Below are 19,767 nucleotides of genomic sequence, written 5' to 3' on the forward strand. Positions count from 1 at the left end.
CTTCTCCAACACCATAGTTCAAAAGCATCAATTCTTCAGTGCTCAGCTTTCTTTATAGTCCAACTCTCACATCTATATGTGACTACTGGAAAAACCATGGCTTTGACTAGATGGATCTTTGTTGGCAAAGTAACATGTCTGCTTTTTAATATGCTATCTAGGTTGGTCATAGCTTTTCTTCCAGGGAGCAAGCACCTTTTAATTTCATGGCTGCAGTCACCATCTGCAGTGGTTTTGGAACCTAAAAAATAAAGTCTCCCACTGTTTCCATTGTTTTCCCATCTATTTGCCATGAAGTGATGGGACAAGATGCCATGATTTGAGTTTTCTGAATGTTAAGTTTTAAGCCAGCTTTTTCACTCTCCTCTTTCACTTTCATCAAGAGGCTCCTTAGTTCTTCTTCGCTTTCTGCCATTAGGGTGGTATCATCTGCATATCTAAGGTTACTGATGTTTCTGCTGGCAATCTTGATTCCAGCTTGTGTTTCATCCAACTCAGCATTTAGCATGATGTATTCTGCATATAAGTTAAATAAGCATGATGGCAATATGCAGCCTTGACGTACTCTTGCCCAATTTGGAACCAGTCTGTTGTTCCATGTTCAGTTCTAACTGTTGCTTCTTGACCTGCATGCAGATTTCTCAGGAGGCAGGTAAGGTGGTCTGGTATTCCCATCTCTTTAAGAATTTTCCACTGTCTGTTGGGATCCACACAGTCAAAGGCTTCGGCGTAGTCAATAAAGCAGTAGATGTTTTTCTGGAACTCTCTTGCTTTTTTGGTGATCCAGTGGATGTTGGCAATTTGGTCTCTGGTTCCTCTGCCTTTCCTAAATCCAGCTTGGACATCTGCAACTTCACAGTTCATGTACTGTTCAAGCCTGGCTTGGAGAATTTTGAGCATTATTTTGCTAATGTGTGAGATGAGTGCAATTGTGCAGTAGTTTGAACATCCTTTGGCATTGCCTTTCTTTGGGATTGGAATGAAAACTGACCTTTTCTGGTCCTGTGGCCACTACTGAGTTTTCCAAATTTTCTGACATATTGAGTGCAGCACTTTCACAGCATCATCTTTCAGGATTTGAAAGAGCTCAACTGGAATTCCATCACCTCCACTAGCTTTGTTCGTAGTGATGCTTCCTAAGGCCCACTTGACTTCGCATTCCAGGATGTCTGGCTCTAGGTGAGTGATCACACCATCTTGGTTATTTGGGTCATGAAGATCTTTTTTGTATAGTTCTTCTGTGTATTCTTGCTATCTCTTCTTAATATCTTCTGCTTCTGTAAGGTCCATACCATTTCTGTCCTTTATTGTGCCCATCTTTGCATGAAATGTTCCCTTGGTATCTCTAATTTTCTTAAAGAGATCTCTAGTCTTTCCCATTCTATTGTTTTCCTCTATTTCTTTGCATTGATCACTGAGAAAGTCTTTATTCTCTCTCCTCACTATTCTTTGGAACTCTGTTTTCAAATGGGTATATCTTTCCTTTTCTCCTTTGCCTTTAGCTTCTCTTCTTTTCTCAGCTATCTGTAAGGCCTCCTCAGACAACCATTTTGCCTTTTCACATCTTTTTCTTGGGGATGGTCTTGATCACTGCCTAATGTACAATTTCTGGCACCCTACTAGACTTATTTTGAACTACCAGACTGGTTCAAAACTGGGAAAGGAGTACATCAAGGCTGTATATTGTCACCCTGCTTATTTTACTTATATGCAGAGTACATCATGAGAAATGCCAGGCTGGATGAAGCACAAGCAGCAATCAAGTCTAGGTTTGTCATAGCTTTTCTTCCAAGGGGCAAGCATCTTTTAATTTCATGGCTGCAGTCACCATCTGCAGAGATTTTGGAGCCCCCAAAAATAAAGTCTCCAACTGTTTCCATTGTTTCCCCATCTGTTTGCCATGAAGTGATGGATGCCATGATCTTCGTTTTTTGAATGTTGAGTTTTAAGCCAGTTTTTTCACTATCTTCTTTCACTTTCATCAAGAGGCTCTTTAGTTCCTCTTTGCTTTCTGTCATTAGGGTGGTATCATCTGCATATCTGAGGTTGTTGATAATTCTCCTGACAATCTTGATTCCAACCTGTGCTTCATCCAGCCTGGCATTTTGCATGATGCACTCTACATATAAGTTAAATAAGTAGGGTGACAATATACAACCTTGATGTACTTCTTTCCCAGTTTCAAACTAGTCTGATAGTTCAAAATCAGTCTGGTAGGGTGCCAGAAATTCCACCTGGTCTGCTCTACTTAAGAACTGTATGCCTGAATGGCCCTCAAATTCCCCTGCAGTTTTAAGAGTTCAAGAAGTTGCATCAGATTGCTGGCAGAGCACTCAGACAGACAGAAACACGGGTCAGGAGGGAGAGCGAAGAGACAAGACAGGATGTGCTGTCAAATATGCTTAAGCGCCAGATGTGGAGGTATGGAGGGTCTGGTTCCAGGACCAGGAACTCAATCTATGCCTCTACCCTCTGACTCATCTGAGCTCTTTCCACAACACTGTAGTGGAAAGTTTAGAGATCACACAGTTGTAGGGAGCCCTGCTAGTGCATCACTTTGGGGACCCCAGGCTTTTGTATTAACGCCCAAGAGGGTGGGATTTATAGAGAAAGAAAGCATTATTCATTTGTCTGCCTTCAGCTGCAGGGACAAGAAAGCAAAAATACAACTTATTCACCTACAAAACTGAATGGTTTCAGGGTAGAAAACTTCAAACATGAATGAATTCCATAGTTTGACCCTCCCTGTCAAAAGCTAGCCTCTTTCTTTCTCCCTTGGGTCTTACTTCATTCTCAGGCTGACTCTATGCCCAGGCAAACTTCCTATCTCTAAGTGGAGAAAGAGCTTATTTCTCAGTAATTCCAACAAAGATCTCAGGACTGGCTCTGTTTGGACTGATTTAGTCATATGTCTTGTTGTTATTTAGTTGTTTAGTCGCTAAGTCAGGTCTGACTCTTTTGCAACGCCATGGACCATAGCCTGCCAGGCTCCTCTGTTCATGGCAATTTCCAGGCAAGAACACTGGAGTAGGTTGCCATTCCCTTCTCCAGGGGATCTTCCCAACCCAGGGATTGAACCCACGTCTCATGCATGTCCTGCACTGCAGGTGGATTCTTTAACACTGAGCCACTGTGGATATAACTATATGCATATATGTATCTATGGATTCATCAATATATATACACTGTGTATTGATCTGACATTGCAGATGGCATGTCACTCATAATTCGGGGGGTTGTAATGATTATAATGTTAAACTGTAGCCACTCATTCCTTGTAACATGTATAACTAACAATCATATAGCATTTACCTGTCTCAGGCCTTGTTCTGAGTATTTTGCTGATGTTGGCTCATTTAATTCTCACAGCAATTCTATGAGATAGTGCAGAGCTCCCCAAGAGATCTTCTTTGGCTCAACTGAACTCTCCAACTCACCAAGTGACAATGGCCTGCCAGCGTATTCAGGATACAGGAGAGGAACCAAAGCTCACCAGCTGGGTGCTTCAGACACTTCTCTTCCAGGGCAGTTCTTGAAACAGTCTAACAACCTGGGGGCAGGAAAGAGTCCCACATGGGTTCAGTGTAAGATCTGCTTGTCTTAGAAGCCTCATTCTTCACCAGAGCCAATACCTCTGGAATGGCTCCCCCCCCACCTCCTTTTAATTAATAGATGTATTTTAGAGCAGTTTTAAGTTTCAGAAAAATTGAGAGGAAAGTACAGAGTTCACATGTTCTCAGTCCTATATACACATAGGTAGGTAGGTAGGTTTAGTCCCTAAGTCGTGTCCAACTCTTGCAGCCCCTTGGACTGTAGCCTGCCAGGCTCATATGTCCATGGGATTTCCCAAGCAAGAATACTGGAGTGGGTTGCCATTTCCTCCTAAACCTGGGTCTCCTGCATTACAGGCAGACTATACCAGCAGCGCCACTAAGGAACCCCATACACACATAGTTTCCCTTACTGTTAACATCTTACATTAGTGTGGTCCATTCATTACACTTGATGAATAAATGAAGACACATTGTTATTAACTGAAGTCCTAGTATATTATCAGGGTTCACTCTGGGAGTACATTCGTTGGCTTTGACGAATGCATAATGTAATACATCCATCATGGTAACCTCATACAGAGTAGTTTAACTATCTTAAAACCCCCATGTATTCCACTTCTTCATCCTTCCTTCTTCCTTCAGATGCCTGGCAACCACCGATGTTTTCATTCTCTCGATTTTGCCTTTTCCATAGTGTCATGTAGTTGCAATCATATAATATGTAGCCTTTTCAGCCTTCTTTCATTTAGCAATATGCTTTGAACATCCCTCAATGTCTTTACCTGGTTAATAGCTCATTTCTTTTTATTGCTGAGTAACATTCCACAGCACTGAGGTACCACTGTGTGTCTACCCATTCACCTACTGAAGCATTTGATTGTTTCCAAGTTTTGGCAGTTATGAATAAAAGCTGCTATAAACATTCATGTATAAGTTTTTGGGTGGGCCTAAGAATTCAGCTCATTTGGGTAAATACCAAGGAGCATGAGCATGATTCCTGGATCATATCCCCTCTAGGATTTTTATAGACAGAACTACAAGGATCCTGAAAAGTACAAGCCTAGTTTTAAGGACCACCCTACTCAGGGAAGCCCAGAGTTTGGCATGCCCATAAATGCCCACCAGACATTCAGAGATTTTTTTCTACTTCATCCCAGTCCGGATGCATTTTACCATTCAGGGTTCATTGTTACCATGAAGAACAATGTCTAGTAACACAGTTGAAATTTCTACTTTCATCAGTTGGAGAGTCAACTGAGTCTCACAGAGGGATAATAGGTTTTGTTAAACCCTTTGCTCACAGTTATGTATTTTTATTTCCTCCACTTTTCAAATGAAGAAACCGAGGCACAGAGAGTACCCAAGATCACATAGCTGGCAAACAGTGAAACCAAGAATTAGATGGAGGCAATTGACCCCAGAGCCTGTGCTCATGAACACTGTGTTATACTGCCTCAAGCATTACTTGTCTTTCTTACAAATGGAGGTAGTGTTTATGTAAATAAGTCATGGGTTAATACCCCTAGAATATTAGATTATGAGCCTGTGACCATGAAAGTTGCCCTGATACTGATTTTATCTAAAGGCCTTTCTATCCCTGTGCTCCGGGGGAAATTTTTTTCAAAGCCTCTCATTTTCAGAGGGTGGGGAAGTCCCCAGGGTTTCTGGGGACTCTCACCCACTTGAGGCCTCCAGATCTCCTCTGACTCAGGCCCCAGCATCAGAGCTCATTGTCTCTATTTTATTTCCCACAAAAACCATGATGCAGAATTTGGCTACTTTACTGGTTTTCATAAGAAATGCCGTCTCGAGCATTTGTGATTTTGTAAAATTTCCTGAAGGTGTATGAGGTCACCGAGTCACCTTGCTTAGTTCATCGTATTCCAGAAAACATGACTTTTGCTCAAGTTCATTTCCCTTCTCTTCCTTTCCCTCCCTTCTCCCTCTGCCTCACCTCAATTGCAAATAAATCTCTTTTGACTCTTCTTTCCTCAGAAGACTTCAAAGCACCTATACCCTCCCAGGGAAGTACTGCTTTTTCTTTACAGGCTTCCCAGGATTGTATCCATAAGAAAGGATACATGTTATATAATAATTTCCCCCATCTCATTATATTACAATCAAGTTAGCTGATTAGAAGTCCATTCTGATAGGGCTTCAGTGACTCTATTTGATAACAATGATACAATGACCAAAACATCTGGAAAAGAAGAGAAAGCCAAAGGCAAAGGAGAAAAGGAAAGATATACCCATTTGAATACAGAGTTCCAAAGAATAGCGAGGAGAGATAATAAAGCCTTCCTCAGTGATCAATGCAAAGAAATAGAGGAAAACAATAGAATGGGAAAGACTAGAGATCTCTTTAAGAAAATTAGAGATACCAAGGGAACATTTCATGCAAAGATGGGCACAATAAAGGACAGAAATGGTATGGACCTTACAGAAGCAGAAGATATTAAGAAGAGATAGCAAGAATACACAGAAGAACTATACAAAAAAGATCTTCATGACCCAAATAACCAAGATGGTGTGATCACTCACCTAGAGCCAGACATCCTGGAATGCGAAGTCAAGTGGGCCTTAGGAAGCATCACTACGAACAAAGCTAGTGGAGGTGATGGAATTCCAGTTGAGCTCTTTCAAATCCTGAAAGATGATGCTGTGAAAGTGCTGCACTCAATATGTCAGAAAATTTGGAAAACTCAGTAGTGGCCACAGGACCGGAAAAGGTCAGTTTTCATTCCAATCCCAAAGAAAGGCAATGCCAAAGGATGTTCAAACTACTGCACAATTGCACTCATCTCACACATTAGCAAAATAATGCTCAAAATTCTCCAAGCCAGGCTTGAACAGTACATGAACTGTGAAGTTGCAGATGTCCAAGCTGGATTTAGGAAAGGCAGAGGAACCAGAGACCAAATTGCCAACATCCACTGGATCATCAAAAAGGCAAGAGAGTTCCAGAAAAACATCTAACTTCTGCTTTATTGACTACGCCGAAGCCTTTGACTGTGTGGATCACAACAGACAGTGGAAAATTTTTAAAGAGATGGGAATACCAGGCCACCTGACCTGCCTCCTGAGAAATCTGTATGCAGGTCAGAAAGCAGCAATTAGAACTGAACATGGAACAACAGACTGGTTCCAAACTGGGAAAGTACATCAAGGCTGTATATTGTTGCCCTGCTTATTTAACTTATATGCAGAATACATCATGCTAAATTCTGGGTTGGATGAAGTACAGCTGGAATCAAGATTGCTGGGAGAAATATCAATACCCTCAGATATGCAGATGATACCACCCTAACGGCAGAAAGCGAAGAGGAACTAAGGAGCCTCTTGATGAAAGTGAAAGAGGAGAGTGAAAAAGCTGGCTTAAAACTTAACATTCAGAAAACTCAAATCATGGCATCTTGTCCCATCACTTCATGGCAAATAGATGGGAAAACAATGGAAACAGTGGGAGACTTTATTTTTTAGGTTCCAAAATCACTGCAGATGGTGACTGCAGCCATGAAATTAAAAGACGCTTGCTCCTTGAAAGAAAAGCTACGACCAACCTAGACAGCATATTAAAAGCAGAGACATTACTTTTCCAACAACGATCCATCTAGTCAAAGCTATGGCTTTTCCAGTAGTCATGTATAGATGTGAGAGTTGGACGGTGAAGAAAGCTGAACACTGAAGAATTGATGCTTTTGAACTGTGGTGTTGGAGAAGACTCTTGAGAGTCCCTTGGACTGCAAGGAGATCCAACCAGCCCATCCTAAAGGAAATCAGTCCTGGGTGTTCATTGGAAGGATTGATGCTGAAGCTGAAACTCCAGTACTTTGGCCACCTGATGTGAAGAACTGACTCATTGGAAAAGACCCTGATGCTGGGAAAGATTGAGGGCAGGAGGAGAAGGGGTGACAGAGGATGTCATGGTTCGATGGCATCTCTGATTCAATGGACATGAGTTTGAGCAAGCTCCAGGAGATGGTGAAGGACATGGAAGCCTGGCGTGCTGCAGTCCATGGGGTCGCAAAGAGTCAGACACGACTGAGTGACTGAACAACAACAACCACCAGACTGAAGAGACAAAAGCGAGTCTCCAGCAGCAGGATGTGGGGGAAACTCCCAGCCTGACCATCCAGTGCCCTCCAAGGTCAGCTCCTGTTTACCGATTTGATTTGACTCATGTTCTTGTCTCTCCTAACTCTTGGTTCATTGCAACTCTCCTCTATTTTAAAAAAATATTTATTTATTTTTAACTGGAGGATAATTGCTTTACAATATTGTTTTGGTGTCTGCCCTACATCAACATCAATCAACCACAGGTATACATATGTCCCTTTCCTCTTGAACCTCTCTTCCACCTCCCACCCAATCCCACCCTTCTAGGTTGTCACAGAACACTGGGTTGAGCTCCCTGAGTCATAGAGCAAATTCCCACTGTGTATCTGTTTTACCTGAGTGGTGTCTTATGTTTCCATGCTACTCTCTGAATTCGTCCCACCCTCTCCTTCCCCTACTGTGTCCACAAGTCTGTTCTCTATGTCTGAATTGCACCTCTCCTCTTAATATGGTTTTGCTCGTACACTTCGGCACATACTCTTACACTGCCCTGGGTAATGATTTTTTAAGCCTCCCCTAATGCTTTGGACCCTCTTCATTCCTTTAAGTTGTCCCTGGAAGAAGGCAGGTCTTGTACATTCTGTTTCAGCCTGATGCATGGGACCTGGACACTGGTGAAGTGTAATTACTACGAAATAGAGCTACTTGCTTTACTCTGACCCAAGCTCACAATGTATCAGTGTGTCTGTGACCTACACCAAAGGACCACTTGGGAATTCTTTCCCTCCCTTGCCAGGCTTCCAGTCGACCACTTGAGTTTATGCATCCTGCTCAGAGGACTGTCCTCACGCAGCGATCAGATGTGTACTGGGCAAAAGTCTAAAGCACATGCAGGGGATGTCTCATTTTGATGAGGAATGAATGGCTGATGGATGAGATCTTGAAGCACAAACTGAAAAATATTTTTACCCATGTAATGGAGCAATTTTCTTTAATATGTTAACCTGTTTAGTCCAGCACACTTTCTGGATATTTTCTTGGTGTCCCTTTCAGGAACCATACGCCTAGTCTACTGGCTGGACACACTCTGGGCAACCAAGTGATCTTTTAGATAACCATGATGGTAGAATTCAGGTGTAAGATACATGAAACAAACAGGAACAGCAAAAACATACTGAATATCTTCTATATGCAAGGCACGAGAGGTGCTAGGGGTTCAAATCGTAAAACATTGAATTAAAACATTATCATATGCTATGTATAAAATACATAACTAATGAGAACATACTGTATAGTACAGGGAACTCTACTTAATGCCCTGGGGTGACCTGAATGGGGAGGAAGTCCAAAAGGGAATGTATATATGTATATGTATATGAATAGTTGATTCACTTCTCTGTACAGTGGAAACAAACACAATATTGTAAATCAACTATAAGTGTTAGTCGCTCAGCTGTGTCTGACTCTTTGCAACCCCATGGATTATATCCTGCCAGGCTCCTCTGACCATGGGATTTCCCAGGCAGGAATACTAGAGCAGGTAGCCATTTCCTTCTCCAGGGAATCTTCCTGATCCAGGGATCAAACCCAGGTTTCCTGCATCACAGGCAGATTCTTTACTATCTGAGCTGCCAGAGAAACCCGTAAAGCAACTATATATATATTCCTGTAAAAGTTAATTAAAAAAATAAAGCATTATCACAAATTGTGAAATGTTCTTGGAATGAAAAGCGCAAGAGGCAGACACAGAATAATAGGGGAGAGTGACCACCCAGGGAAGGCCTTTCTGAGGAGGTGATGTGAATTGGGAAAAAAAAAAAACAGAAGACAGTAATCATGTAAGCAGTTGAAGGAAGGGAGAATGTTACAGCCAGAAAGAATAGCATATGCAAACTCCCTGTGGGAGGTATGTTGAAGAAACAAAAGAAAATCAGAGTTGCTGATGGATAGTGAGCAAGGGGCAGAAGAATACCAGACAAGAAGTGAGATATGGTTAGTGGCAGGAGGGAAGGCTATAGAGAGCTCGCATATAACTCTATATGAAATAATGAAGCCACTTAAATGGGAGAATAACATGAAATGATTGAAATTCCAAGTCATCCTTGTTTCAAAGTGCATGAAGAATAGGTCATAGGACACAGAAGAGAAAGTGGGGTTTCTCATCCTCTTGGTGGTTGAATCAACATGACTTCCTATTGGATTCTGTCTGAGAAGTGAGCAAAAGAGGAAGCAAGTATGACTTAGATTTCTCGATTGAAAGTCTTAATTAATGACACCATCATGGGGAAATCTGAGGGGAGAATGCACTTGCGAGAAAGAGCAGAAATGCATTCAGGTTTTTAAATTAAGTTTCAGCTGTGTGTGAGACAGACAGAAGGGGAAGTCCAGTGGGAAGCCAGAAGATACACCTAGAACCTGGAAGGGGAAGTTTGATCTGGAGGAAGGGATATGGGGGTTATCAACATACAGATGGCATTTAAAGCTGTGGGATACAGAGAAATCTATTTCATTTCTATACACTAATAACAAAAGATCAGACAGAGAAATTAAAGAAATGCTCTCCTTCACTACTCCATCAAAAATAGTAAAATACCTAGGAATAACCTACCTGAGGAAGCAAGAGATCTGTACTCCAAAAACGACAAGATGCTGGTGAAAGAAAGCAAAGATGACATAAACAGATGGAAAGATATACCATGTTCTTGGATTGGAAGAATCAATATTGTCAAAACCCAAGACAATCTACAGATTTGATGCAATCCCTATCAAATTACCAATGGCATTTTTCACAGAATTAGAACCAAAAAAAAATCTTAAAATTTGTATGGAGACATAGAAGATCCCAAATGCCAAAGCAATCTTGAGGGGGGGAAAAGGGAGCTAGAGGAATCAGGCTCCTTGACTTTAGACTATATTGCAAATCTACAGTCATCAAAACAGTATGGTACTAGTACAAAAATAGAAATATAGATCAATGGAACAGGACAGAAAGCCTAGAAATAAACCTATGCACCTATGGTCAATTAATCTACAAAAAAGGAGGCAAGAATACATAATGGAGAAAAGCTAGTCTCGTCAATAAAAGGCGCTGGGAAAACTGGACAGCTACACGTGAAAAAATGAAATTAGGACATTCTTTAACACCTTACACAAAAATAAACTCAAAATGGATTAAATAAAAATATAAGACTAGATACTATAACATTCTTAGAGGAAAAATAGAGAGAAGACCCTTTGACATAAATCACAGCAATGTCTTTTTTGATCCATCTCCTACAGTAATGGAAATAAAAACAAAAATTAACAAATAAAAATAAACAAAACAAATAAACCACAAACAAAACAAAAAGGCAACCCACAGAATGGGAGAAAATATTTGCAAATGTTGAGACTGACAAGGAGTTAATCTCCCAAATTTATAAACAGCTGAATGACTCAGCAGGTAAAGAATCCACCTGCAATGCAGGAGACACAGGAGACATGGGTTCAATCCCTGGGTTAGGAAGATCCCCTGGAGAAGGAAATGGTGACCCACTCTAGTATTCTTGCCTGAAAAATCCCATAGACAGAGGAGCCTGGCGGGCTACAGTCCACGGGGTGGCAAAGAGTCCAACACAACTGAAGCGACTTAGCACACCTGTGGTTCAATATAAAAACAAACAAACAAACAAACAACCCAATCAAAAATTGAGCAGAAGACCTAAACAGACATGTCTCAAAAGAATAAATATCGATGTCCAAGAGACACATGAAAAGATGTCAGCATCACTAGTTATTAGAGAAATGCAAATCAGAGCTACAATGAGATATCACCTCACACCAGTCAGAAAGGCCATCATCAAGAATTCTATAAACAATAGTAAATACTGGAGAGAGTATGGAGAAAAAGGGACCCTTTCATACTGTTGGAATGTAAATTAGTATAGCCATTATGGAGAACAGTATGGGGGTTCCTTAAGAAACTAAAAATAGAGCTACCATAAGATACAGCAATCCCACTCCTAGTCATATATCTGGAGAAAAACATGGTTCGAAAGGATACATGCACCCCAATATTTACTACAGTGCTGTTTACAAAAGCCAAGTCATCGAAGGAACCTAAATGTTCACCAACAGATAAATGGATAAAGAAGATGTGTTACATACATACAATGGGATATTATTCAGCCATTAAAAAGAATGAAATAATGCCATTTGCAGCAACATGGATGGACCTGGAGAGTATCATACTAAGTGAAGTAAATCAGAGAAAGGAAAACATTGTATGATATTGCTTACATGTGGAATCTAAAAAAATTATATAAATGAACTTATTTACAAAACCAAACAGACTCATTGACTTAGAGGATGAATTTTTTGGTTACCAGGGAGAAAGAGCACAGCGGAGGGCAAGGAGGAAGTATAGATTAGGAGTTTGGGTTTGACATGTCTACTCTGCTATATTTAAAACAGATAACAACAATGGCCTACTGTACAGGACAGGGAACTCTGCTGAATACCCTGTAATAACCTAAATGGGAAAGGAATTTGAAAAAGAATAGAAACATGTGTATGTATAAATGAATCACATTGCTGTACGCCTGAAACTAACATGGAATTGTTAATCAACTATACTGCAATTTAAAATAAAAAATAAAAAAAATAAAACCATAGTAACAGGTGAGGTCCCCAGGAGACCGTGGTAGGAAACTAGGAGAGAAGGGCCCTTGACCCCAGCCCCTCCCCCAAGTCTTTCCCATAGTTCCTAGTCCTTCCCTCCTTAGGCTCCTCGGTAAGCAAAAGATAGAGTGCCCCTCTTCCCTCTCACTAAGGAACCTAATGACCTCTCAACAACTGAGCCAGTCCTGGTCATCCTCTCAGAAAGCCTAGGCCTTAAGCCTGGCCTCATATTCTGTCTTCTACTCTTTGAGATAAGTTTCTTTCCCAAGCTTCTAGGTGGACGAATGATCTTCACGCTCAGAAAAGAAAAGAAGGAAGGAAGAAACCCCAAACAACACTGCTATCACTGCCCAGCTAAGCAACTACACCAATGAACAAACTACAGCCTGAACTCTCAGAAAGGAGATTACTTCACTGGCCAAGTCTCGAGGGATCGTCTGCCGTACCGCTATTCGTCTTGGGGTGAATCATGCTTGCAGACTGCTCTGCTGCGCTGGGGCAGTCAGTGTTTCAGGGTGTAGCATGGATCGCATGCAAGGCTGAAACAAGATATCTTGACTGGCTCAGGGCCAACCGCAACCACCATGGATAAGCGTCTGTTCCACTGAAAGTGGGTCATGGAGCTGACGTGCACCTGTAAAGACATCACGTATCTTTCCGTATGGTGTGTGAGCTTCAAAGAGTCCATTGTGTAATTATCTGCTCTCCTTATGTGAAATGGTCAGGATCTTCTCTTATCTCTCTGTGGAAACTCCCTCCTCCTGGCAGACTCACCCTCTTGCCTTCTCCCACCAATAGCTCCTGGACTGAGCCGGGAATGAATTCCTGTTTCAGAAAGAAGCAAACAGGAAGTGTCCCAGTTGTGGCTGTGGATTACCCGCAACACTGGGGTTTCCTTTCGGTGTTCCGAACCTCAACGTTGTTCAACTTGCCCTGCCCCCCTCCTTCCGGTGCAACATCAAGCCACTCTTCTGGCCTTTCTCTGCAGCGCTTAAGGCTACTTGTTTCTGTCCTTCCTAATGGGTTCCTACCCTACCATCTCCCCTGACCAGTGTTACTGTGCTGCTCAGATTAGTGGTCTGATTCACAGCTTTGTCACGAGTCTTTACTCACAGGAGCGTCCAGGCCCCTGGCTCCTTATCAGGTTGCAGACCTGCTGTGCAGTCCAGGTCTACAACCTGGACCTGCTTTTTGCTCTGCCGGCCCCAGCTTCCTGCCTGTCTTTCTGCTAAGCCACCAACCCTACAGTTCCTCTGCTGACATGCAATGCATGCGTGCACACTGCTTTTTGTTTCACGACTGCTCTGAAATTGTGCATGCTGTTGTTGTGCATCTTTATTTTATATGTTTCACAAAATTTTGGCTCACCAGTTATCTACTCCATCTCCGACTGCTTCCTGCCAAGAGGGTCTACCTCCTGCAGCTTTGCCCTGGTGGTCAGCATGGATGTGCATCGCTGCACCTAAGCGGGGTTGCCACTGCTTCTTAGAAGTATGTCTTATTCCCGTCCTAGGAATGCCGCTTCATGTTAGCTCATCATCCAGAGTTTCTTGGGAAATCGGCATGCAGCCAGTATGTGCAAAGATTAGGTCATGGTGGGACTAATAAACTGGTGGATTCCAGCCTTCACTGACGCCTGGGTGAACATACAAATGAAGAATCAGGGCAAAGCTATGAATCAGATCACTAGTCTGAGCAGCACAGACTAGTTAAGATGTATCTATATATCCCATAAGTTTTAAATTTTACCACCAAAAAAACCATGAGTCAGAACTTGAAAAGTGTGTGACTTTCAAGACTTAAAAAGAACCTCAGGTCCCCATCTTTTGATGGGTAGGAGGCTAGACCCCAAGGAAGGCATGTTCTTCAGCACTCACTTAAGATGTGATCCAGTAGGATGTTAGAGAGTCAAGGTATATTCTCTGCTTCTGAGTAGGGGGCCCTTATAACATTTACCCAGTGGGAATTTAAGAGAAACCTGTATGTAGGTCAGGAAGCAACAGTTAGAACTGGACATGGAACAACAGACTGGTTCCAAATAGGAAAAGGAGTACATCAAGGCTGTATATTGTCACCCTGTTTATTTAACTTCTATGCAGAGTACGTCATGAGAAACGCTGGGCTGGAAGAAGCACAAGCTGGAATCAAGATTGCCGGGAGAAATACCAATAACCTCAGATATGCAGATGACACCACCCCTTATGGCAGAGAGTGAAGAGGAACTAGAAGTCTCTTGAAAGTGAAACAGGAGAGTGAAAAAGTTGGCTTAAAGCTTAACATTCAGAAAACTAAGATCATGGCATCTGGTCTCATCACCTCATGGGAAATAGATGGGGAGACAGTGGAAAACAGTGTCAGACTTTATTTTTTAGGGCTCCAAAATCACCGTGGATGGTGACTGCAGCCATGAAATTAAAAGATGCTTACTCCTTGGAAGAAAAGTTATGACCAAGCTAGATAGCATATTAAAAAGCAGAGACATTACTTTGCCAACAAAGGTCCTTATGGTCAAGGCTATGGTTTTTCCAGTGGTCATGTATGGATGTGAGAGTTGGACTGTGAAGAAAGCTGAGAGCCAAAAAATTGATGCTTTTGAACTGTGGTGTTGGAGAAGACTCTTGAGAGTCCCTTGGACTGCAAGGAGATCCAACCAGTCCATCCTAAAGGAGATCAGTCCTGGGTGTTCATTGGAAGGACTGATGCTGAAGCTGAAACTCCAGTACTTTGGCCATCTCATGCGAAGAGTTGACTCATTGGAAAAGACACTGATGCTGGTAGGGATTGGGGGCAGGAGGAGAAGAGGGCAACAGAGGATGAGATGGCTGGATGGCATCACCGACTCGATGGGCATGAGTTTGAGTAAACTCCGGGAGTTGGTGATGGACAGGGAGGCCTGGCGTGCTGTGATTCATGGGGTCGCAAAGAGTCGGACGCAACTGATTGACTGAACTGAACTGAACTGAACTGAACTGAACTGAAATGACTGCTGAATGTTTATTATACTTTCCCAAGCTTTAGTGCAGAGAGAATATTAGGGCATGAAGAGAAAATACTACAGCAACTGAGGGGGGCGGGTAGAGATACTGAGAAAAAAGGGAATGAGAAATTATGGCTAAGCTATTAGATTCTCTTTGGGATTATTTAAGGAATACAATTTGGGATTACATTTAAGTATGCTGGCTGCTGGGTTATATCCCAGAATATAACCCCATGCAGGTGCTGCTCTCACCAGCTGCAGTGAAACAAACCACGCTGGGTGTCAGTCGTTGTTAGGAACCGCCATATTAATACTCCAAACATCAACCAGACTGATCCTCACAAACGTGAATGATGACTGCTCTATCCTTCGCCACCCACCCCCTCACACTGAGATGCTCCAGTGGCTTTAAAGATGTTTTAAAAAATAATTTACTTATTTATTTGGCTACATTCCGTCTTAGCTGTGGCATGCAAGATCTTTAGTACTGGGGTGCATGGGCCAGTCCCATGGGCCAGGCTTGGTTGCCCCATGGAATATGGGATATCTTAGTTCCCTAGGACTTCCCTAGGAATCTCCTGCATTGCAAGTTCAATCCACTTCCTGCATTCCGGTTCAATTGCTGTGCCAGGAAGATCCGCTGGAGAAGGGATAGGATGCTCAGTCTAGAATTTTTGGGCTTCCCTTGTGGCTCAGCCTGCAATGCAGGAGACCTGAGTTCAATCCCTGGGTTGGGAAGATCCCTTTAGAAGGGAAAGGGTACCCACTCCAGTATTCAGGTCTGGAGAATTCTATGGACTGTATAGTCCAGGGGGTTGCAAAGAGTCGGACACAACTGAGCAACTTTCACTTAGTTCCCCAGACAGGGACTGAACCCAAGTCCCCTGCACCGCAAAGTAGATTCTTAACCACTGGGCTACCACGGAAGTCTCTCCCTCTCCCTAAGGTTAAATTTAAGCTCTTTTAATCTGGTATCCGAGGCTCTTCACCATGGGATCCCTATTGTCTTCCAGCCTCCTTTCTTGTCACTCACTTCCTTTTGTCTATACTTCAGGAACACCAAAGTGTGAGTTTCTTGCTCATACCATGATGCTTTCCTTTATTCATACTTTCCTAGAATCCCCTCCTTCCTTTTTGCCTGATTAACTCCTACTAACTGCTTAAGATGATTCAAGTGCCATCTCAAAGAAGTCAGTGCTGTCTTCCAGGATGATTACGTGTTCTTACTTGACTCACCCCAAGCCCTTGCATATCCATCATTAAACTTATCACTTGGCATTCAAATTATTTATTTATGTGTAGCTTTTGTTTTTCAGAGCTTGGCAGGTGCTCAGCAAGTGCTTCTTTAATAAATATTTCTGAAAGACAGAGCCAGTGACCACAGAGAATGTGTGTGGGGATCCTTCCCAGAGAGGTTAACAGAGGTTTAATAAATGCTTCTTGAGTAAGTGGCAGGTGAACAGTTTATTGCTGAAATAGCAGAATCTGACCACAGTTTATAGTCCTTACCTGCATGGCAGTTAATGCCAATAATGGGTCATAATTTATAGAACTTCTTATTTTTTACTTGTTAGGTTACTGAAATTCTGATGGTATAAGCTAGTCAGCTTTTCCCTGCCAGCATATTAGAGAAGAGTGCTAAACGCCTGATCTTTTCCCATGGCTTGCTGACTTCCTAGCATGGAGTCAGAGCCAAGACAAAGAAATTAGAAGTCAATGCAGTAGTTCCTGTGGTGGAGAGAACTAGTTATGTGGTAATTGTGATAATGTCTTATTTGATTGTGCGACCATGGCTAAGACCTTAATGGGCCTTGACACAGCTATGACATTTAGATTATATTTTGGGGCTATAATATGAAATAACAGACACTTGGTAAGGAATTTTTTTTTTATCAAATGTCAAGATTATTAGAAATTTGTGGCACTGTCTGCTGAGGAAACCACGTCTACAGCTTCTTCTTATCTTATAACTTATATTACCTCTTTCTTATGACTACTTTGGAATCTTACTGTGTGTTTGTATGACCCCCTGATCATAGTGAAATGACTTATGAGTGGGCCAATTATAAAACTCAGCTGGAGTTTAAAAATAAACGTATTTGATTGATATAGAGATTGTCACCTGGTCTAAGATTGACAAAGAAAACCCAAGATTGTTGGACTTGGTGAAAGAAAGGTTGAAAGCTGCAGGATGTTAAGACTTGGAAGATGAATGTAATCAATTTGCAAAGAGGAAAGAAATGAAAGATATAGCTCTTGGTAGATTTGAGGAAATCTTCCAGCTATTCCTTTGAACCAACTACTCTTCCCACAGTTTTGTTTTTTGTATTTGTCTTATTAAAGATTTGCTCCATTTTCCTGTTGAATCAAGTATAAATACTATCTCCTGATTACAGTTAGAGTTTATGCCTGATAAACGTTAGCACAATTAGCATCACCTTATCAACAATCAGATAATAAATCAGACTAGGTCTCAGTGGCTATGTCCACATCAAGATTGTTAGGGTGATCAGGAACTCTTATTTGTTTGCTTTAGCTTTTAGTTCTTGGTTATATCTTCAAATATGAGCGAGCTCAGAGGCTCCTGCTGTCCCAGCAAAGAAATTAACAGCAAACAGACTCCAGTTTTTTGGAATAATTACAAGTGAGTATCTTGACCAAATAAACCCTGTAGCCAGAACAGTAGCTTCAGCTGTGCTGAGTTTTTCTGCAGGTCTGGCCATGTCAGCCAGTTCAGCACACACCAATCCTCATTTCGTAATTGGAGCCCAGAAAAACACTGTGGGACCGGCTGGGTGGTTGTACGACAGCCTCAATTTCTCAGGCAGGAGGAACTCCACCTCATCAAGGACCTGGTGGTAGGTGGCCTGCAGGCCCTGGATGCCAGCAACTGACATTTCTATGGATGAGTGATCGTGGGCAGGCCGGTGGGAGAGTGGCCACGTGCTTGTTCCTAGCTGGCGGTGAAGGGCAGCTGGTCATGTCCCCCTGCCTCAATGCTTCATGCCCTACTCTCTTAGAGGAGAGTAGGGTGCCCTTCCCACAGCTCAGCCTGGCCCTTGCCAACCACTCTTTGGTTTGTGCTCAGAGTTCTCAGTTCTATCATGCTTTCTTTGATAGAGTAAAGCAACAGATTCTCATTTTTGCTTATGCTCATTTGAATTATATTTCTGTCAAACGTAGTCAGAAAAATGTGCAGGCACTAAGCTATGTACCAGTGACTTAAAGAGAAATATACCAAGGTCTTTATCTCCAAGAATCCATGTTCTAGTGAAACAGCATGTTTTAGGCCAGTGACTACTTCTGTGGTCTTCCCTAGTGGCTCAGATGGCAAAGAATCTGCCTATAGCACAGGAGACCCGGGTTTGATAGCTGAGTTGTGAAGATCCCCTGGACAAGGGAATGGCTACCCACTCCAGTGTTCTTGCCTGGAGAATTCCATGGACAGAGGAGCCTGGCAGGCTACACGGTATATCTCATTTATTATTTTAGCAACTCTGTGAAATTGATATTATCATTGTAGTAGACTCTGGTTTTTCACAATAGATATATGATAGAGATCATATATACAATAGATATATGTAGAGATCATGGGAATCCCAAAGTTGAAAATATAGCAGAGAAGTAGACCCTGCATTATGTATCTTAAATTAACAAATGGAAGATTGAATTTGATGGTATACTCATTCCTGTTATAGTATTGCAAGATACAATCAAATTAAACACCCTTCTATTTTATTTATTCAAAACTTTTGTTAAAAGCTATATTTTTTTTATTGAATGTTTTTCTCTAAGAAAATAAATTTTAACCAAACCATGAAAAGAACTGACATAACATTAAGGAGAAAATTAAGCTCTATTGAGCTGTATGCAGATGTTGATAAGTTGACTAGGTATAGCAGCCTCTGGATAAACATAATTTAAATGGATACCTCAGCCAAATGACACATTATTTTATGTCATGAACCTTCAGGATGATTCTAATATAAATGTAGCCATGAATCTTAAATTATGGAGTATTCATATCCTACTGTATTTAGAAACAGACGATCAGAGAAAGAAAGTGAGACCAAGATAATAATAGACCAGTTAAGGAGGCTAGACTTGGGCTTCGATCATACTGGTCTGTCTTCTGGTTCAGAATTCCCTGACCTGTTACAGGAAGAGAACAAAGATTCAGCTCTAAGGTGGGTTAAAGATGGTCACAAAGATGTTGGCACTTCTCCCACTGCAAGTGTCTCTTCCACTTGAACCTAGGCGGGCTCTGTGACTGCTCTAAAGGGCAGAACATGGTGAAGATGGCACTCTGACCATCTTGGGGCCCAGGCCTTAAGAAAGTGATGGCTTCTGCTTTCTGTCATTTGGAACACTCATTCATAGAAGCCATCCTCCAGGAAGAAGTATGGCCACCCTGAGAGCACCATGTGGTGAGAAGCTAAAGCCCTGTGAAGAGGACCTGGAGAATGAGATACCACATGGTGCAAGACCAAGAAGTGCTGAGATGCTAAACACGTGAGCAAG

General features: G+C 42.0%; 1 pseudogene; it reads right to left on the reverse strand.

Moving 5' to 3' along the window:
* Positions 1–17,765: 17,765 nt before the first annotated feature.
* Positions 17,766–18,143, reverse strand: LOC122451385 (annotated as a pseudogene).
* Between the last annotated feature and the right edge of the window lie 1,624 nt (positions 18,144–19,767).

This window comes from Cervus canadensis, chromosome 12 (assembly GCF_019320065.1).
Source record: "Cervus canadensis isolate Bull #8, Minnesota chromosome 12, ASM1932006v1, whole genome shotgun sequence".
NCBI lineage: Eukaryota > Metazoa > Chordata > Mammalia > Artiodactyla > Cervidae > Cervus > Cervus canadensis.